We start from the raw sequence: 8301 nt of genomic DNA, 5'->3' as shown, positions 1-8301 counted from the left end.
TAGCATAGTTGACTAAGTTGTGTGAACTCTTACAGTGGTAGACTAGCAGATGTAGGGGAAAGTAGGTGTAACTATCTACCCATACGTAAGGTGCAAACACTTCTAAAAGACTGTGTCTCGGTCATCCGTTACTCAAACACCATGTAGTGCGAGTAATCCAACGGAGGAGATCGAGTCTTGTGGGGAAAAGTGCGCAAACCTCTGCAGAGTGTACAAACTAATCATGGTTAGCCGTGTCCCCGGTTATGGACAACTTGAGTATCTAGTACTTGGATTATCATGTGAATCTCATCACTATGTTACTTCTAATTAATTTTGTTGGGTTATTGATGACATTTAATTGGGATTGAGATGCTGTCAACCATCTCAATGTTTCACAACCACCATGATAGTTAAATAAAATTTATTCCTTTGTAGTAGGATAAAATTGGCTTTTCGCAAAATTGTAACCATAGAGCTTTCCACCAGCCATATATGCATGTAGTATAGCATTATTATTGTTCATTATTCTCTATGTGTTACATTGCCAGCATATTCTATGTGCTGACCCGTTTTCGGGCTGCAACGTTTCATGTTGCAGACTTTTCAGACGACGAGTAAGGTGCCTTAGGTCGTGGTCTTATACTCAGTGATGCCGCTGGAGTTGATGGACTCACTTATCTTCCAAGTCTTCCGCTGTTATCGTTATTAGATGGCCTTAAGCCATATCTATCACACTTATTCTCTTTGGAGATATTCGATGTAATAAGTGTGTGATTGCTACTCTGTTATAAATCCTCCATTTGTACTGTGCGTGTCAGCATTACTGATCCTGGGATGACACTGGTGCACAGCAGCACAGACCATTTGAGGTCTGGTCGCTACATGCATGTATCCATCCACACGTGCCCGTCACCGAAACTCTGCAGCGCCATGCCGCCGGGATCCACCGTCGGCCTTGTGGTAGATGTAACACCGCTCCTCCTCTTGTCCCCTCTAGCCAGCACTTGCTCCAAAATGATGCGTTTGGGAGGGAGAACAACACCGAAGGCGCCGTCATCGTCCAATCCGGTAGACAAGATCTAGGGTTTCCCCGGGAACATCCCAATTGAGTTGACCTGACCTTCAATAACGATGCCTTGAGAAGAAACGACGTCAGAGATGCCGCCATCATCCGCCAAGACCACAGTCAGACGCGGTTTTCACCGGAAGCCGCGCCGTCCCGGTCTCGCTGCTGGCTGGAACCGCACGGAGCTTCGCCATTAAGACGCATGCTGCCGCGGGTACTCGGCGGAGAACAAAGTTGGTGCAACATGATGATCGGATCATGGCATACACAATGAGAAGGCAAATTTGACAATTTTGACCTTGGGACGAAATCATTTCACAGAATGAACTGGGTGCGAAACTATTTCACTCCCCTGACCCTTTTGTGTAGCGCCCGCCACGCCGGCGCCACACCCTACTGTGCAGCGCCTAGCGCGGCGGCGTTGCACTCCTGTCCACCGTGGCAGCCCCTGGGCCCGCACCTAGCAGTGCAACGCCTCCGAGCTAGGCGCCACACATGTAAAGTGCAGCGCCTAGCCGTCGGGCGCTGCACTGTGACTTAGATCCAGCCGCGCCAGCCCTCTCCTCCCCCACCCACCCCATTGCCAGTTACAGAACAGAACAGGGTGGCGGCCCTCTCCACTCCCCCTCCCATCCCCCCTCCCAAATCCATCAGATCCGACGATTTGGTCCATGCATTTCTTCACCAATCCATCGTAGAAGGTACTCTCCTCCGATCCCCTTCTTTCTATCCATAGAAAATATGATATTTTGAAGATTTGGGGAATCCTTGTTTGATTTGATTAGATTTGAATCTTGCATGTATTAGAACTTTGCATGTATTACCACCCTTGTTTGTTTGATTTGTGGAACCCTAGTTTAGTTTATGGAAAAGTTATTTGTATGAAGTTATTTGTATGAAGTAGGCCTAGTTTATGGAAAAGTTATTTGTATGAAGTTATTTGTATGAAGTAGGCCTAGTTATTTGTAGAACCCTAGTTTATTAGTTTTGTTTGATTTGATATAGTTGGATACATAGATTGATATGGTTGCATCTAGTAGGCCTACTTTAGTTTTTTTGAATTGAAAAGATAATCGTGTTGACAAGAATGCTTTGTTGAAATTGTTAGGATGGTTTGGCTTCCCGATGATCATTGGGACAAACAACCCCGGTCGTACGCTATGTCGGTGGAGCAGCGGGTAATACTGAAAGTGGCCGGTATTATGAATTTCGTATTTTTTTTCAAACACAAATGCCCCATATGTAATGTTATGATTTGTTTGTTTGTAGGAGCTTGCACCTCTGAAGCTTCGGTCTCACGGGGTCACCCTTGGATGGATGCGCTATGATGAGCGGTACACACCGTATGTAAGGGAGGCAGGACTTCTCCCTTTCATTCAGTTGGCCAGCCGATCGACGCCACCCAACAATGCTGCAGCACTCACCGCGCTTATTGATCATTGGAGGCCGGAGACACACACTTTCCATCTTCGGGCCGGGGAGATGACCGTGACGCTCCAGGATATTGCTATGATCACCGGTCTTCCTATCGATGGGAATCCTTTATGTATGAACACCTATTCTGATGGGTGGCGCGCGCAGATGCATGCCCTTATCGGTATGGTTCCTCCGGAGCCTCGGGAACCAGAAGCAGAAGACAAGAAGAAGGAAAGAGTCGCAGCCGGCGCTACTTTCACGTGGATATCATCGAACTTCAGTACTTGCCCTGAGGATGCTAATGAGGACACGGTGAAGACATATGCTCGTGTCTACATGTGGTACGTGATATCCAGGACTATGTTTGCTGATGGCACAGGCAAGAATGCTCCATGGATGTGGCTGAAGGCGTTGACCATCTTCGATAGCAAATGGAGTTGGGGTTCGGCGACACTGGCTTACTTGTATCGACAGGTATGAAGTTGTTTCCTTTTCACTTCATTGATACATTATCAATGCGCTCTTGCGGCAAATTTGACCATGTTCTCTTTTATGTGCAGTTGGACGAAGCCTGTTGTAGGCACACTGGAGGTATTGGTGGTTGTCTGCTCGCACTTTCCATATGGAGCTGGGAGCGTTTGCCGTTTGGACGACCGAAGACCATGAAGTACGAGGATTGGGACGACAAAGACGACCCACTACGGCTCCCCACTTGGGCTCACAAGTGGGATGTGTTAAATGAGACGACGGATGATCCCTCGGTCATGTACAAGTTGTACAAGAGCGAGCTGGACGCGATCACGCCTGAGCAGGTGAACCGACATTGCATAAGTGATTATCATGCTTGTATCGTAACTCAATATCAATTTTGCATTCTATCCCATTTTGCAGGTGGAATGGGAACCGTATGGAAAAGGAGAGAGTTTTGGTAACCCTATGGAGTTCAGCCTGAATCCGATGTGCACTAGGGATAGGGATCTCTGGCATATGCGGTGCCCACTGATATGCAACTGGGCGGTTGAGCTTCACCTGCCACATCGGGTGTTCCGCCAGTTTGGTTTGTTCCAGCCACACCCTCCGGAGTGGGAGGACACGGACAAGTTGCTACACGCGTAAGATATAATTAACCTTGAGCACTTAGCAGCTTCTCGACGGTTTCGATGATGCTAATATTCTGTTTCTAACTTGCAGGTTGGATAGGAAAAAGCAGCGGAAGATCAAGGATTGGGCCAACCATCACAGGAAGTATGTCGTACAGTTCGCGCTTAGTGTGGAGCAAGCAAGGGCTGGAAAACGAGCCCAACTTCGTGAGCACTGCCCGATCGCGTTCAACAACTATCTCACATGGTTTCTTGCAAGTACCCGCGTGGAGGTATGCAAGCCGGCGTATGCTGAGGAGATTCTGGAAGAACCCACCGTTTTTTATGAGGTAGCCCAGCACCAGTACAACGCATTAGTCAGGAAAGGCAACTCAGTGATCCCTTCAGCTCCAATGATGAACTTTGTGGTTTGCCCTTTTTGCTTTTCCATTTGCACTATTCACATCTTCGCTTGCCTAACACTTTGATACCGTTTCTGTTCATAGCGTGCCCAGATCAAGAAAGCAGCTGATGAGACCGAGACTATTCTGGAAACAACCCCGGCTGGCAAAAGCGATGGGGAAGGTGCACTTCGAGCATTCATTAAGGTTCACATCTCCTTCAAACTAGCACTTAACATATGTTGCTACGTTCCAAGTCTCATTCACTTGTACATGTTGCAGCGCCAGGGCCAAAAGTTAAGGCGGCTATCAAACCTTTTTGGTTGTCGTGACCCCGAGTATGTATCACCAGAACGGTCTAGGTCGGCGACACCATCAGATCCCGCTTCGGGGCAGGGCCATGGTGAACCTTTGGAGGATGAGGATGTGGGTGTGGTCACCCAAGAGGTATGGCATGACGATAATATCCATTTGTCGATGCATTGCTAACTATATCCTCACACACGGTCTTTCCATATCTTCTGTTGATGCATAGGTTGCTGATGATATGACCATGGGGACATACCAGGCTCGGTCTGCATACGAGTTGAAGCCTAGGAAGGGAATCAACAAGTACACACCTGAAGACTTCACCCAAAGAGGCCAAAGAGGCAAAAGGACGGTCGGCACCTCGTGGATGGCGGCTTTGGATGACTATTTGGATGACGATGTAGATGACGTGGAGGAACCGGAGCCGGAGCCGGAGCGGGTTCCTCTTCCTAGGAAGGTGAAGAAGATAAGCATCAAGAGGGGGGGAGGAGCTAGCAAGCGCGGAAAGCACTAGTCATCGTCCTTTATTTATAATGTTGAACTTAGAGTGGTGGTAGCTCTTAGTAATGTGGAATTTGTTATGTCGTTGAACTTGGAGTGGTGGTAGCTCTATGTAAAACTTGAACTTATTGTGCTGGTCCTTTCTAAGAAATGATGTCTTTGTTGAACACTTTTTGAACCTTACTGTTTATTATACGAAATGTTGAACTCTGGCTGAAAATGACCCAGTCTGAATGACAAAAAACACTAAGTGTTTGTGCGGCGCCTAGCTGGGAGGCGCCACACTCTACAGTGCAGCGCCTAGCTGCTAGGCGTTGCACTGTACAGTGTGGCGCCCCCAGGCTAGGCGCCGCACAAACACTTAGCGAAATTTTTGGCCCAAACTGGAGGCCTACCTTCTGTTGCTCTCTGGATAGCTACAGACTTGTGCAGCGCCTAGCTTGGAGGCGCCACACTCTACAGTGCAGCGCCTAGCTGCTAGGCGTTGCACTGTACAGTGTGGCGCCCCCGGGCTAGGCGCTGCACAAACACTTAGCGAAATTTTTGGCCCAAACTGGAGGCCTACCTTCTGTTGCTCTCTGGATAGCTACAGACTTGTGCAGCGCCTAGCTTGGAGGCGCCACACTCTATAGTGCAGCGCCTAGCTGCTAGGCGTTGCACTGTACAGTGTGGTGCCCCCAGGCTAGGCGCTGCACAAACACGGTGTGTGGGTGATTGATGTCCACATCCCTAACGCGACCGGCGGTATACAAGTGTGAGCATGGGAGATGAAGCAACAATGGCCTCCCGCAAGTGCAATCACATTGTGTTAACGACACCTTGAAAGCCCGACCTCCATGTTGCCGGCCATCGTTTGTGGTTCTTCCTGGCTCTTTCACTTCGTACTTCCACTCTTCGTTGTCATATAATATAGCTTCTTCTGAGTCCGCCTTCCGTGATTGAAATACCAACCATTCATCAACTTTGGGTGGGAACTTGTACTTGTACTTCCGTGGGTTCTCACCCGCTATCTGTGCATCGGTTTCCCTCGAGTACTTTACAAAGTACGCATTCATCTTGTCAAATGTGTATTGAACTATTGCCGTCACGGGTAATCCACGTGCACCTTTGAGCACCCTATTGAAGCATTCGGCCATATTGCTTGTCATTTGACCGTATCTCCGGCCATCTTCATCAAAAGCACGTGCCCACTTGTTCCGGTATTGAATGTGCCTATTGAGAAAGTCTTGACCCCCGGGATCAAGTTTTTTGTGTGCGAGCAATTTGTTGTACAAAGTGGCGAAGCGCTTATCGGAGAAAGCGAGACAACAATCTTGAAGATCATCGGCCAACTCCTTAAGGCCACATGCCCTATAGAAGTTCGAACAAAAGTGCCTCATGCACCATCGATGGTGCAACGGAGCATGCCCGGGAATGTCAATCTCTGTCGCGTTAAGAATTCCTTGATGCCGATCTGATATGACACAAATTTCCCTTTGAGCGGGTAACACCTTCGTCCTCAAAAGATGCAGAAACCACTCCCAGTTGTCATTGTTTCCCACCTCAACCAAAGCAAATGCCAATGGCAACACCCGGTTATTGGCATCACTTGCTATCGCAACCAACAAGGTGCCCTTGTATTGTCCGGTCAAGAACGTGCCATCAATTGCGATGACCGGCCTACAATGTTCGAAAGCCCTCACACATTGCTCGAACGCCCAAAAAGCACGGCCAAATACTCTGACTTTCCTTCCTTCATGAACCGTTGTTTGGTGCCCATGAGGCTCGACCACATGAACCATGCCCGGGTTTGTCGCGGCCATGGCTAACAACAACCTAGGGATTCGGTTGTATGCTTCCTCCCATGTACCATACAACATCTTAAATGTGGCTTGCTTCGCCTTCCATGCCTTGCCGTATTTCACCTTGTAATGAAATATGGCTTTCACAAGGTCAATGACATGTTGGACGCTCATTGTTGGAAGTGTGGATATTGAGTTGGAGAGCCTGTAAGCGATGAACTCGGACGTGAGTTGTTTGTGGTCTTGGGACACAATCTTGCCATCCACCCTTTTGCCTTGGCACATGTGAGTTGACACACAACTTCCTACATGCCAAGTTGGACCTCCTTTCCATGGTCTTGCACGCACAATCCACGGACATATTTCATCTTCACATGCACATGCAACCGTGTAGCGCACATTGACGTCCGAGTTCACCACCTTGTGTGGACGATAATGCGTAACCGAGTAGTTGTCGAGCCACATCTTGAATTCCAACAAGGTGTCGAACTTAGAACCTTTAGCAATCCGGTTCTTGTCGTCTCCCAAATCACGGTGAGAGCTTGGCCTAACCCCAAGAGGTACACATTGGCCACCATCTACCACGGCTTCATCCACGAGACTAACATCCTTGAACAATGTAGTCCAATGATCCCGACCAAATACCTTCTCGAAAGCTTCGGCCTCCTTCACCGTGAACCCCTCCGCATCAACTTGTTCATCGGGACCATCGTCATCCGAGTCCGATGCATATGCACGGGAAAAAGGGATGGAATGCTTGTCTCTTGCAAATGATATTTGTCGAGATCACCCACATTGTTGTCATGGAGATCAACTTCATTGTCATCGTCCGCATACTCATCATTGTCCTGTTGCAAAGCTTCATCTTGGTTGTTTGTAAACGGGCTCAATGTTGGCCTCACTTCTTGGGTCAAAAGAGGTTCAAAAATTTCATCTCGCTTGAAGGGTGGGGGGCTACTAGCAACCAAAGGGGAGGGGTTCCGGTTCAAGTCCAAATGCAAACTTGAATCAACCTTCTTTGTTGCAAATAACTCAAGAGCCTTGTCTAGTGATTCGGCCACCGTCTCCTTGTATGCAACCCAACGTTGCTCTGAGTTGACACGCATTGTCTTCCAACGGATGTGCATTCCAAAACCAACATTATACCTTCCCTCCAACTCAATGATATCACTAGGGTCCATCCAATTCAAATCTTTCCTAACTTGTTGCAAGAGCTCCGCATAGCTAGGACTACTATCAAACACCATGTCAAGCTCATCCGGGTCCGGTTCTATATGCCTTTCAAAAAGGGGTCTTTGTCCCCATGATGAACAAACACACATGTTCTTCCCATCCCTATAAGCATTCAAAGAACACAAGGTAACATTGCTTCCATGAGTACTAATCCAAGGATTAACACGGAATATAAACCCTAATATATATATCAAACAACAACCCTAACCCTAACCCTAACCCTAACCATAACCATAACCCTAGCCCTAAACCTAACCCTAGCACCATCATAAGAACACCCATAAGAATAACCCTAGCATACTAATAAAGCCTAATCATAGAAATTGGCAAACAAACATCTCACATCTCCTTGCAAATCTCTAGATCCAAACAAAACTAGGGTTTCCCCAAACTAGCAACAAATGAGCAATGGGAGAACTTTACTTGGATCAAAACAAGGGGATCGGAGAATATTACCTTGAGGGAGGGTTTGACTTCGAAATCCACGGACAAATTCTTCAAATTTGCAAGATTTGGGAGAGGGTTTGAGAGGG

The sequence above is a fragment of the Triticum aestivum genome, chromosome 7D (genome assembly GCF_018294505.1).
Source record: "Triticum aestivum cultivar Chinese Spring chromosome 7D, IWGSC CS RefSeq v2.1, whole genome shotgun sequence".
In the NCBI taxonomy this organism is placed as follows: Eukaryota; Viridiplantae; Streptophyta; class Magnoliopsida; order Poales; family Poaceae; genus Triticum; species Triticum aestivum.
This window is presented reverse-complemented; position numbering follows the sequence as displayed.